The sequence below is a fragment of the Grammomys surdaster genome, unplaced genomic scaffold (genome assembly GCF_004785775.1).
Source record: "Grammomys surdaster isolate TR1022 unplaced genomic scaffold, NIH_TR_1.0 143, whole genome shotgun sequence".
Taxonomy (NCBI): Eukaryota; Metazoa; Chordata; class Mammalia; order Rodentia; family Muridae; genus Grammomys; species Grammomys surdaster.
The window spans coordinates 7213612-7227989 of record NW_021604601.1 but is presented as its reverse complement, the minus strand read 5'-3'; the positions used below and the strand labels follow the sequence as shown (position 1 = coordinate 7227989).

Sequence of the window (14378 nt, the reverse complement as noted above, 5' to 3'; positions counted from 1 at the left end):
TACTGAAAATCCTTCTGCAGTAAGCCAAGTTTAATGCAATACTTTTTAAATTACAAAATCAATGCAGGACTTCAGGAGGAACAAAGTGTGAACATTTTAAATAAAAGCTGGATCCGTCATGGGGCTGTGCCAAGCCATATTGGAGCCTGATGCAAAAAGGAAAGGCAGTCATACAGATCCTGTCTTTATTTAAAAATGCTGAATGTTTGTCCCTGATGAAAATCGTGACATTATTTTTGATTTTTTAAAAATTAATATGTGATATGATTGCTTCTGACTCTGGATGGGTTTTAGTGCATAGAATTGCTCATCAGGTCTCACTGTTGCCCTGGTCTCTTGCTGCACACGAGGGTCTTGGCATGAGGATGGGGGTCAGAGCAAACTGGAAGAAAATGGAGTTCATCATTCTTACAGAGTTATTCTAGCTAGCGACACAAGAACTCAGGGCACTTGCTTCATTGGAATTCGAGAATATCAAAACCCAAGGGGATCACTGGGGTGTTAGTGGGTCAAGTTAGGTCATCTCTGAGGCAGTAACCTGGGAGTGAAAGGGAATACACAGGCTATGACACAAGGAGGGTAAGTCAATGGAGGCTTCAGGAAGCACGGGCCTATGGTGTCACCAGAGAGGATTCTGGGAAATATATAGTTAGAGGATTGATAAGGGTACATGGCATGCTACAGTAGATACACAACCCCGCATCTTAGACCACATCTCTCTTGTATCTCATATGCTCCTTCACTATTAGGTAGCAGTCTAGGATCAGATTGCAGAACCATTACCCGTCGTGCTATGCTCCTTACGCAGAGGAAGTCAATTTGTTTGACTAATCTACGTTCAATGCACTGACATGTTCCTATTCTCCTTTAGGGAGCACGTTTCCTTGTGGCTTCCCAAAAGCACACTTTAATCTAGAAATGTGGCTCCTGAAGTTAGAAATTGTCTTAATTTAGTGTTGAGGTTGGTTTTATACTGTGTATTCAAATGCTAAATACTGGCCCCAAAGAAAATCTGGTTGCCTGCAGATGTGTGAATTCCCACTCACCACTAGCCTTTGTTATGTAAAGCTATTGGTTAAATAAAAGTGGCTACAGGTTTTAGATATTGGGCTGGGGGTTGCAGGTAGAGACTGTGGGGAGAGAGAAGGGAGAGGGTGAAGAAAAAAAGAGAAAAAGAAAAATGAGGGGATGAAAGTCTCCGTTAGACATGACCGACCAGGAGCATGTGCCTGAAAGTGAACCGGACCCTGAGGATATATTGTTGGAATGGGAATAACTGAGGCAAGACTCAATCAGCAAGTGATAAAGGACACTGGGCAGAGATGTATGTAAGTCAGAATACTCACAACCTACCCAATCTAGGTTTACAGCTTGTAAATGAAATATGAGGATTCTGTGTCCTTTGTATAAGCTATTTAGAATAAATGATTCATTTACAAATTAGCAATCCTGATAATGGAGGTTGAATTGAGTGTGTCCACTACAAGATACCCTTTAACATGAACAACATGCACAGAAGTCCTGGGACACTTTAGAGCTAGCTCTTTCTAGCAGTGTTCTGAATCCATTTAAGACACAGCACCAGGTTTGTGAGGAGAAAAGAAAAGCAACAGGTATAGTGCTTTCTATTCACAGGAAGAGCTGTTAGGACAGCAGTATGATCAGACAGCCTTCAGTGACAATATTGCTAATATGAATACCTGGGGATATAGGTTTGAGGGATGGTGGAGGAAACGCAATGATAACACTATAAGATTTCTAAAACTTGGAGTCAAACACCCTACATTGTATTTATTTTACCTTGTTTTGTTTTGTTGAGACAAGGCATCATTATGTAGCCCAGGGTAACTCTCAGTTTTCTGTCTCCTACTTAGGAGCTGAAGGACATTCACTAGCACTCTTTCATTGGAGTGATTCTCATCTACAAACTTATTTCTTTAAACGTTGGGTAGGATAGCCTTATGTCAGGTCCTCGGTCTATCCCAGGAGTCAACCACTGCTCTGCTTTTGACTTCCCTTCTTATGTCATGTCCTCACTGTCATCCATTGCTTGGCTTTTGACTTTCCTCCTAGTGGTCTTCTGGTAAATTCATTCATTTGCAGAGCTCGTACCGTTGGATGCCTACTCTTTGAAGCTTTGTAGGCCCCTCTAATACTGTAGAAGGAATACTATCTCCTGTGTTCTAGAACATTCTCTTAGGATTATCTTTCATATCAAAAATACAGCACCTGCTGCATGTTGATTTGCATTTGTTGTTTATATGTCTCCCCGAAGTGTCATGATTTTTGATGAGGGTCATGGATGGCGTTATCAAATTGACAGAATCTAGAGTTGTCGGTGACACAAACCTCTGGGCACACTTGTTAGGAATCATCTAGATTGTTACCCTCTAAGAATGGGAGAGATTATCTTGGTTACATTAATTGATGTAGGAAGACCCATCTTGATTGTGGGTAGAATCATTCTTCGAACAGTGGATACTAGAAAGTATCAAATGGAAACCTGTAGCTGAGTTCTAATATGGTTCATCCCTCCCTCTCTGCTTCCTCATTGCAGATACAATGTAACTAACTGCCTCAAGCTCCGGTTCCTTGCCATGATAGACTTGAGCAGTAAAGCAGAGAAAACCCTTTCTCCTTTATGCTGATTTTGTCAGTGTTTTTGCACACAACAGAGAAAGAAACTAAGACAATGGGGTTCTGTTTCAATACATCCGGTATTAACTTAAAACTAGTAAAAAATTACAAATCAAAATACATTAAGTTAAATGTACCTAGTTTTTACTTTGGTTAGACTTGAGATTTGTTTTAAATTCGATGTTTGTGTACATACATTTTAAGTTGTGCTTTGAATTTTGGGTTTAATCTTTCCTGTGGGTAGCAGCATATGCAGAGATCTTTCCACAAGGTGCTGGGAACCAAACAGCACCCCCAGCTTACCTCCTACTTCCCAGGAATCAACCAAAACTCTCTCTGGTGTACGCTGATCCCTAAGGACCTGCTAGTAACTCTCTGCCAAAATCTGAGGATACTCAAGTCACATGACATAATGTTTACCTGTAAGTCTCTGCATGTAATTTCAATTGTCTCTTGATTACTTATGAAGTCTCACACAGAGTAAACATCATGTACGAGGTTGGCATAATGGTTTTTTATACTACATCAAAGAAAAAGATATATGTGTTTTATACTGGTGCAATATTTTTCCACAAAGTATTTTTTCTTCCTATTTCTTTTCCTGTGTTCTCATGTTTCTTACTCTTCTTTCTCCTTGCTTTTGTTTTTGTTTTCTTTTGTTTCGCAAATATTATGGATCCAAGTTAGGCTAAATCCGTGGCTAGAAACCACAGCATGTGGTCCCGCTCTGCTTTGCTGTATTACATGTATCTGGAAACCGTATTTTTCACTTGCAATGGGCTCATTGGGATGCAATTGCATCCAGAGTTGAGGAGCATCTGTATGGCTAACCTACCCAGCCTCAAAGGTTGGTAACAAAGTCTGGTCTTTTGGATTTCCTGGTGGTTCTTTATGGATTACTGGGCTTGTGGGAACTGGGACTTACTGCCTTTGAGAACATCAAGACAGGATAAGCACACGGTGCTAACCTGGAAAAACTTCCAAGCCCAAAAGTCATGGTGTGGTTTCTTGTGCATTCATTGCTTTTAAACTGTCATAATGTAGAAATTTGTATACCATTGTAAGTTGAGGAGCATCATCTAGAACTACAACATGCTGAATAAAAGTCTGTAAGTAAACTAACCTGTGGGGTTTCAGAAAAGGGGGCTTATGAGGTAATTAACATTATGAGAGGGTTTTTTTTTCTATAAATGAGAGCTAGTCCACCAAAAGGTATATTCCATAAACCCCAGGCAGCTTGTCATACTTCTCTTTGCCCCACACCTAGACATCTTGGACTTTCTATCACGTCTTGACTCTGATTAACCAATATTATCAGACCATGAGGTCAAGTTCCCACAAGCAAAATGAGACAAAGTCAATATCTACTTTAGGATAAAAGTAGATCCCCTGATTTACTTCTAGCCCTATTTGGGTTGTGCAATGCCTTTTTTATAGAAAGAAAATGCCAGGTTGCTTTCACTTGGTGTATTTCTTTGTGTGACCCCAAGATTATTCATTTCCAAAAACATGTTATAGAATTAACAGGAGAAAAAGGAGTTAAATTACTTATCCTTTTTTTTTTCTTAATCCACAAAATCTACAAAAAGCAAGTCAATTCACTGCTATTTATTTTCAGAACACTGAAGTGGAAAACTCATGACAGGTTTGGAGCCTCACAGAATCAGTTGACTCATACTAAATAATGTTATTGTCAGAGGCACAAGATAGAGCCATAGCAAATGTTTTAATAAATATCTTAAAATTTATTTTCAAACATCCACACACACATACATGCACACAGGCACACACATGCATGCACATATGGGCACACGCACACATGCAGACATACACACCGTCATAAGAAAGCTGACAGTGGGACACGAGGTGGCCAGGAATTAGCGTCCCTTTTTAGATATGATTTTCGGTGTGAATACCAAAGTCCACAATAAAACAACACAACAGAAATGCAGTTTGACTTTAAAAAGTAATGTTGTAAGTCCTTTCTTTACTTCTTTCTCCCAAGTATCACAAGCCAAGTGCAAATGTGCCTCTACTTGAGGTTTTTCACTGTTTGTCACTGTTTTCCTTATTTATTTACTTATTGTCACAATCTTAGCATTAAAACACCAATTTTTTTTTTCTTCCTCTTCTTTTGGCCATGAAAATGGATGTGTAAGAGCAGGACGACCATGCATATGATTAGCATAATAATGGGAAATACCCACAAAGCATTGGCTCATCTCGACTTCCCTGACCTTCAGCTCTTTAGCTCTGGGTTTTCATCCTTAGTATGCAAAGGTGGGTGGGGATAGCATAATTTCTTGAAATCATTGCCCTCAGAGAGTGACAAGGTGTAAATTTCCAAAATGTTTGAAATTCCCACCCCACCGGCTGAGTTCTGATATGTTGCAGACTGTAGAAACAGAACCCTAGTTAAGGATTTATCTCAGGGCCGGAGCCGCGGGCCAACAAACGCCAGCGCTGCGAAGGTGAAAGGCACGGGGTCTCCAGAGCTAAAGGGCCATCCACATCAATTTGGAAGCAGCAAAGCGCCATCAGCAGTGGGAGACCTATTTACACTCCCTTCCTGCCCGAGAATTATGGCGCTGTAACCAGGAAGGAAGCAAGGGAGTTGAAGGGGGCTGCCCAGAAATATAACGGTCATTTATAGCTAAAGTACCCCCGTAACAGTGGGTCCTCCGTTCTCATCTGCGGGATGCATGAAGAATTTGCAATGAAACCAACACACACTAAACATAGGTCCCCTGGAGAGCTTCTGCAGCATGGCCATTCACATTAAAGCAGGAAATGGCATTTACTTTATGTAACCAATGGGATAAAACCAAGGGACCTTCCTCCCTCAATTCTGGCCTCACCCCATAAACAACTGCCAGAGAGGGCTCAAGCAACCTGGATTCTCATCATCTCGCAACAAAACAAGGGGCTAAGAGGAGAATGTGAAGGGAAATAATTAGAGAACACTTATCATGCAGTTCGTGAAAGTGCTGTGTTTTGTAGCAAACGTAAATTATAGTATTGCATTATCAAGATAATAATTTGTTTTTGTGACAAAAAAAATCACACCATCATGTGTTGCATCTGTATTATTTTTTTTAAATTAGGCTTTTTAATTACAGAGATAAATTATGTATGTAAGAATCTCACTTTGAAAATTTTATACAACATGTCATCTTAGATCCCATTAAATGTTGGAATCTGTTCCCATCACGTCTAACTGTTGTCTGGTAGCAAGAATTAACTATTTTCTGGGTGACTGAAACACTTAAACATTCCCATAGCCTGGAGTCCCTTTTACTCAGTGACAACCCCACAGCTCTGTTCAGTTGCGAGACTAAGGGCTCCTCTGGTGGCACTACGGAGCTTTCCTTAGGAATGCTGTTCAAAAAGCAAAAGAAGTCCCTGTGTCTTGAGAGAAATCTGCTCTTCCCTATCAGTATCAACTACTTTAAGATTTACAGAGGCCAAAAATTGAAGCTGTTCTAACGTCAAAGCGGACAATAAAATGCTCATCTAGTGCATCCGGGGACACCAGAGCTATGGAGGACCATGGCAAGTGGGTCAAGGCAAACAATCTCCCTGGTTCTCAGTTCCTTGTCTATTAAGGAAGGACAATAAACCCCCGTGAAGCATGGGGAGATAATGTTTTTTTTTGGGGGGGGGGCTGTACCAAGCTTGATGAAGAGCAAGCACTAGATGAGACAGTCATTCCTATTATTTTTGTTTCAAAGCGAATGATCGGAAACCAGTTCTACTTGGAGCCTCTTTCATTTCCAAATGGCCCACATGGGCTTCATGCCTGTACTTGATGGTGTTTACCAGGAAAGAATGAGTTTAATAAGGCTCCTCTTTTATGAGTCAAGCCAGAAAGACAATTTAGGAAAGCATGAGCTCTGTGGCCAATGAAGTGTCCTAAGCTACCCTTTCCACCATTAACTGGCTGTCGGCAGAGAGATGTCAAGTCCAGGGAAATCTCCCCATCTCATCATAATTTGTTTCTGCAAATTATAGGACCCAATGAGGTAATGCATATAAAGTACTTGGTATAGAATATTCCAGGGAAAAGTTAATCTTTTGTTCTATTTCCCTTCAAAAAGGTAGGATGTCTACTTCCCTGATAAGATCAAGCAACTGAGGGCAGTCTTGCATTTTATGAATGAGAAAATATTCCCTAGAAAGTACCTTAAAGTGGATATAAAAACAAACAAAGAGCCAAACATTTGTCCTCATGAATTAAGATAGTGAGCTCTTAGCAGAATATACATAAAATACATGTGAATGCCAGAGAGCAGGTTGCAAACTGAATGGCTGTGGAGACAGCACACTGAAAATCAGTGGAGAGCACTGTGTAGATAAACAGAGAGACAATAATTCCTTCAAATTTCTTCAGCTCATTAATTAACTCAAGGCACTGAAATAATGAAATATCATGTGACCTGGACTAAGGAACCTGGCCACTAAATTGATGAAATCACTTCTTCTGTGTCGGGATTCAGAAAAAAAGACAAGGCATGTGTTGAGTTCCCAGTGATCATGTGATGCTTTAAAGATCAGATGTTTCTCAGACTCGTGGTGAAGACTTGATGGGTATTGTCCCCTACATGAGAGTCTCGGTCTTCAGTGTAGGAGACACCGTGGTCTCTAAGTTCCTTGGGTTATTTATACTTCTTGCCAGAAGAAACTAATGGCACAATGAAGAATCTGATATAGATTTACAAAGAATCATTATTGCTTTGCTTTTAAAACACAAGGAATTAGTTCTGTACTTAGGATTGTGTGGATCCTAACAGCTACCCTCAGCCTGAAGGGCTGTCTATGGCCTGGCGCATTACTATCCTGAAAGAGCAGATCTGTAACCCATTGCACGGAGTTGAGTAATTGTACTTTTTTTTAAATAGTTGACCTTGTAAATTAAAATTTCACACATCCATGTTTTCTAATCTTGAACTCTACTCAGAAAATCCCTTGATTCATTCTTATTAACCATTTGCCAGATAGTATTCTGCCAAAACACTGTTGGCCAGGAAGGTCTAAGGAGCCCGAGGGATGTGTCTTTTGAATCTATAGAGAGCAGAAACAGATGTGAATTTCTACAGGAACTTCCAGGTACTTCTTTCTAAAGATTTTCTCCCTAAGTAACTGTTCGTGTATGACTTAAAAGAGTTGGGGCCTCTCTGCTGAGGATGGGAGAAGGGCTAAGCATTAGAAATAGCATGACTACAGAGCTGGTCATGTATGCTATCGAACGCCTGTCATGATTGTATCCTTAGATAATAATGTAGTTTAGACTCCATGGGGAGCCTTGATGGCTGTTGTCCTGCAGATGAGGACCTCAAAGTTCACTCTAATGTGTCTTTTTTCTGAGACTCTGTGGTCCCATGGCTCCTTGGATTTTTTTTTTTTTACAGTCTTTGCCAAAAACAAATTTTTAAATGAAGCATATTGAAGAGCTTGATACAGATTTACAAAGAACTACTATGTCTGGCTAATAGTTCTGAAGCCAATGGTCACAGGTCATAGGTAAAGGTCCTTTTAGGAAAAATAGCATTTCTCTCAGAAACATCCAAAAGCCAAATGTGCTTGATTAAGAGAAGAACAGAACAAAAGAATAATTGATTAGTTTTATCTTCTAGGAAGAGTTGGTGGTTCATGGTATCAAAGAACAAAACTAAATGAGAGAAGCAATGTCTAAGAATCCAAAGTGCCTGACAGCGAAGTCCCGGGTACACATGAAACCTGGGACATGCTAAATGTTGAACTTGGAAAGACCGCTTTGTCATCAAAGCCTACACAGGCACCTGATTACAAAGGAGAGTCTGAGGATAAGAGGAATCATTTGTCCAAGGCCACAGAGAGTATAATCTAAATGCGAGTAGCCACACATTCCTACCTCCCTTGACAGTGCACATGTAACCATTAGTAAACACGAAGTGTATGTTTGATTAGGAAGCAGAGGCTGCATGTTCCTATCAAGTGACTGGGTGAGGGAGAAGGGATTTTACTGTGATCCCGATCCAATTTGTTTATATTCACAGCTTTTTCTCAAAAAACTCGAATCTCTGCTACAGAGAACTGTTAGGAGTGAGGACAAAAACATTTTGGAAATGCAACTTGTTTTTGTCGAACCAGAGATGTGATAATTTATTCTGTTGTATCAAAATATAATAATGCCAGAGCCAACTCTGGTATTAAAATCACACTGTGCCCAAAGGGGAGAGTGAAAGACAAGCTGACGAGTAGTTCAAATTGAATTTCAGCCCAGTGTTACGGTGCTTAACAAACTCTGAAAGTCATCAAGTACAGGGCTTTGATCTTAATCATGCATCCTCGTGCCTAAAAATACTCGCCGATGATTCTTAGCGTGGTTAGAGTTGCCTCTTGAAAAATTCTAAGGATGCTTGTTAAGGATTCATGTCTCCTGATCAGTGCTTACTCCATTAATACGTGAGACTCCTGCTCATCAGAAACGGTCGTCTGGAGGGTGTAGATTCTGTCCCCTTGTCTTATTAGACACCCTGAAATGGTGAACATTCTCTTCTTTCTGTATTTTAAAATCAGAGAGGCAAACATTTGAAACACAATCGAAGAAATCCCTCTCTCCATGTTCTATGCAGATAACAATACCTTCATAATTAAAGGACTATTATTACTATTTAATTGTCTGTTTCATTGTTTAATGAGTAAGAACTAGTTAATTATGGTGATGGGGAAAGACAAAGAACAGTTTTCAAATGGGGGATGCAAAGCTCTAGTTTTCACAGTGTGGGCTGCAAACTGCTTTGTGCATACTTCTGAGCTTCAGAACCTAGATTCACATGTCCTTGTCAAATTATGAATCTCTTTCAACATGACTTGAAACTGTGTTTCAGTGGGACCTTTTTTTTTCAATTTTTGCATACTTAAATGATATCAGATTTATCTCCTGATACGTTGAAAGGGACTGTTTTGTATTGATTCATCAATTTTAGGAGTCAAAGGTCAAAGCATCTTTGCCAACTACTTGAGCAGCAAGGGCAGCTTGCAAGCAAATGAGGTCCAGGACCCATGAGTATAATCACAGAACAAAATGCATGGACCACTGACACACTTGTCCCATCAGCTATCTGTCCTAGAACTTACTTGCCACTAATGACGATATGACCTTGTTGAGGAATCATTTCTTGCTTCCCCAACCATCAACAACAAGGAGTTATGTTTGTGTGCTTTGAAGGCTGTAGGGACCATAGTGAATGACCTCTTCTACATTTCTTTCTCTTATACGCATTTTGACACTTTTCATTTTGTTTACATTAAAGCCCACAAAATACATCATTTATCAATTATTTTGATTTTATAAATTTGGAGACAAAGTGGTTGAGCAGGCTGACTTAATCTTGGTGCAGATGCCTCGCCAAGACGTGTAGAGAAATGAGCAGTTGTGCAGAGGAGTCACCAGAGTAACCTTGTTGATGGATGGTAGCACTCTACCAAAACAACAGACAGGCAACTGGGGGTACCTGGGGGCCCACACTGAGATCAGTAATCAACATGAAGACAGCTATGTAAGAGTCGTTCAGTCCAGGAATATGCTGACATGCTGATACGATTACCACATAGCCCATAGTCATCGAGCCCCAATAATTTCCCAAGCGCTGAACTGAGAGCTGTCCTGAATAGTCTCCTTTAATATCCGTGACTACTATGGGTGCTATTGTTCTCCCCAATTTTCAGATGTGAATATAACACCTAATGAGGTTACTGAGTGTCAGATTTTTTAAGTCACATAACTATAAGCCAAGAGCTGGCATTTGAACAGATCTTGAGGTTCAAAACTCCAGAAATTTCAAAACAGATCTTAATATAAATTTTTTTCCGATAGACATTCAACCCAAGGTAGATATATCACAACTGAATTTTTTATTGAATTTAGAGTCTGTGTTCAGATATACACGGTTATTGCTGGCTAAGGGATGGGCTGAGCAGGTGGTGCTTCTAAAAGATACACAGTGGGAGAAATGGTATTTTCCTTATTCAAGAGAGAATAAATTCCAGGGGAAGATATTGAGCTCCTCAAATTTTGTTAGCCTCTGTGACACATTAGCAATGTCAACAATATATGTAAACACTAAGCTTGCCATCCTCTGTCCTCTGCCAAGGCAGACATACCAACACGTACACCCCACTGTTCTCACTCTGGAACTGAACATAACAGAAATCAGGCTCAACAGATGCATGAAAATCTCCAAAGTGAGTAGATGCCAAAAGAGGCAGGGAGAAGGTTGGAGCAAGCCCAGCACGGCCACAGACACTTACTAAGCAGCACTCCTTAATGAGACTCTTGTGTGCCGTCGGTGTCACTAGTGTGAAACTAGCTCTTTGCTCAGAAGCAACATCACATAGGACATATCTAAATATGGTCACTAATATCGACCTCCACCGGTTTTTGATCTGACGTTTTCCTGGGCCCAGCTCACACTTGTGTATAATGTTGATCTTAACATGCTGCTTTATGGTTCAAAACTTTGCTATCAGGATGTTATTGCAGAGGTAAGAACTAAACAGGAGGTTTTGCATCAGCTGAGTTCCTTCCACGCCTGCTGTGTGGAAATGTTATGCGTGGGAAGTGCGTTTCTAGCCACTTTGATTCCCTTTATACTGACCCTGTTCTGTTATCCAACCTGAAGTCAGCAGTGATGCATCTGGAAATCCCTCAAGTCTGAGATAAGAAGAGGGGAAGCGGGCCTTTATGGTTTTCTTTAGTGATCTGAGGGTTGAATTATAGTTATGACGGCTTACTGAGCAACCGTGCTATGGTAGGAACCCTCATTTCCTAGCATTGGTATAACTTTGAATTACACCGCACAACTCAGTATATCCTACATACCAATGGAGGCAGATAAAACGAGGGAACAAATCAGAATTAGGTTAAGTTTTGGGGAGGGGGGGGTCTGGGACATTAATTAACATGCTTGTTTCATGAAATTGTCACGTTTGAATGAAAATATATATTCCCTAAAGTACTTCTGATTATAGCCACTGTGTAACATGGTAGTCGTATCACCCATTCCAGATTGGTTTGCGTATGCGGTCCTAGGTGTAGGACTATCGATCCTTGTCAATACAAGATTTCTGATCAGACATTACAGTCTGCATCTCTACTGCTGCGTCTTTATTTCTCTGATTACCATAATCAGCTTCATGATAACTGGCATTAGTAGGCAGCAGTCTACTTGAACACAACTGGGTTTGTTAAAGTTGGGTAGAAAAGCACCTCAGGGCAAAGGGGGGACGATGGGGGGATCTCAGTGCTGTTCTACACCAGTAAGATATTGGTGAGAGCACCAGGTGCTAAGGCTACCTGTACAAATTGACTTAGAAACGGGGGGTAGGGGGAAGGTGTGGGGGACGGTAATGTAATTCCTTAAGGCTCCAGGCAGAGTGAGACACACAAGCTCTTCCTACTCTGGGCTGTTGTCTGAGTTGATAAAGGTCCTTCTATCCTTTTAATGATTTATACTCAAGGAAAAGTGTTGCTTCATCTGCTTGTTTCCAAGGAACAAAGTCAAGGCTAATAAACATTGCAATTTGTAATAAAAGCCAATTGGGCTGATTTTTGGTTATGTCATATGATTTCTATGATTAGGATACTTACTGTCCAAAGACTTTGTTTTTCTGGAAGAAGTAAAGTTGAAGATGAAGTCAGTGGGAGAGCTAAAAGTGAGGGATCAGAATGGAATGAGAAACAGTCAGCCTACAGGAAGACAGAGAAGTTAACAAGACAAACATCACAACTGAGGAATGTACGTGTTAATGAGGATCTCATTAATTGATGAGGAAGGTGTGGCAGAGATGGACCGTGATCCCACTAGCATCTCTTTCCCTGTGTGCCTGAGGCCCCTAACAGTGAAGAAGGTAATGAAGAATACGTAACTAAAAAGACTGGTCTCTGACTTTGGACTTTATAGTTTATCTTTAACCTATCTCCCCCTTCCCCTCCTCTCTGTCTCCCTCTCTCTCTAAAATGTAGATATGCAATTCTCTCTCTCTCTCTCTCTCTCTCTCTCTCTCTCTCTCTCTCTCTCTCTCTCTCTCTCTCAGATGCAGATACGCAATCCACTGGAGCTGAGGAATGACACAATTAATGGTTTGGGCAATAAACCATATTGGCCCTGAAGGAGGAAGGTATTCTCTGACTTCAGAAGTGGAGAATTATTTAGAGCAGTGCACACGAGGTAAGCAGACCAAAAACATTTTGCTAGATAGTGTTCTTCCTATATTGAAGTAAAGTCTGATATTGCTAGTGGGTAGAAGGAAGAATTAAAGAGGACAGGTACGGAACCTTTCATCGTATCACAGTAATGATCATGGTAAAAGGGAATTCTTGATGTTTCTGTAAACCATGTGGATATGACACAACTAGGTTACCATGTGGACCCGCCATTTTCTTGTCCCAGAACTCCACACCTCTAAATTAGTTCGGCGACTTCCAGAATGTGCCAGCCAACCTACATAAGACAGTGAAAAAACAACACGAAACAAACAAAATCCAGCAGCCAAAGATTACCCAGGACTGATGATGTCCCAGGCACTTTGCAAAACCAAATGCAAAGCCTACATCAGAAACACACCTAAGGGAAGCCTTAAATGACTCCCGTGAATAAAGGCAGAAGAAAAACAGGTTATTTTATGATTGTTATTATAGTTATTATTATTACTTATTATTAGTGTCTGTGTCTGTGTGTTTGTGTGTTTGTGTGTGTGTGTGTGTGTGTGTGTGTGTGTCCTGCCACATGTTAGAGCCTGTATGTGGAGGTTGGAGAACAACATTCTGGAGCCAATCTTCTTCCACCATGAGCTTCAGAAATTGATCTCAGGTTGTGAGGCATGCATACCGAGTACTTTTACCCACTGAGCCATCCTATCAGTTCAGGTTGGTCGTTTTTTTAAGTTGGTCGTTTGAATGAAAATTGCCCTCATAGACCCATATGCTTGTGTGCTTAGTCTCCAATTGATGAATGTTTGGAAGGTTTAGTCAGTGTCTCCTTAATCAAGGAGTTCATTGCTGGGGATGAGCTTCGTGGTTTCAAAAGCCCCTGCCAGGCCCACTATCTTGTTCTTTACCTGCTATCTGTGGATCACAATGGATCTCTTAACTACCGCTCCACCACCATGCCTGTCAGCTTCCCACCATGATGATAATGTACCCACCTCTGAAAATATAAGAAGTCCTTAGCTAAATACTTTTTTTTATAAGAGCTGCCTTGCTCATGGCAATAGAACCATGACTCAGACCAACTGCAATACACAGGAAAGACAAAAGACACATAAGCAAGAATAAGAAGAATTAACAGACTGAAACCTCAGAGACATGTGTGGATGGGATTATCTGACAGGAAAAAAAGTACATAGAAACAATATTTTAGAAATGTAAGGCAATTTAAAATGTGAAAAAAGAAGGGATTATAAATTTAACCATTGAGATTTGAAAAGAACTCTCCAAACAGAAGAAAACATTAAGTATGAAGATAAGATTCAAAGGAATCATAGTAGGAATAGTCAAAGTGAATAGATTCCATGCTAAAGTAAATGGAAGTGCCATAATTGTTTTATTGGGATGTGTCTTCCATGCTTGAAGATCTTATTCTGTTGTCTATAACTTCTGTTCATTGTTACTTACATATATTTATATATAAATTGTTTGTACAATTTATTTCAGATTACTATATTTTATTCACTTACCATGTTAGTTTCTATTCCCAATA

General features: G+C 40.3%; 1 long non-coding RNA gene across 1 annotated transcript in view; it reads right to left on the bottom strand.

Moving 5' to 3' along the window:
• LOC114618577 overlaps window positions 1-13909 on the bottom strand; it is a 71743-nt gene extending 57834 nt beyond the window's left edge. The window contains exons 1-2 of the long non-coding RNA XR_003710974.1: window positions 12269-13909; window positions 9071-9178 (exon numbers count right to left, since the gene is read on the bottom strand). This is a non-coding gene — a long non-coding RNA (uncharacterized LOC114618577). The remainder of the gene's footprint in view (window positions 1-9070; window positions 9179-12268) is intronic.
• Between the last annotated feature and the right edge of the window lie 469 nt (window positions 13910-14378).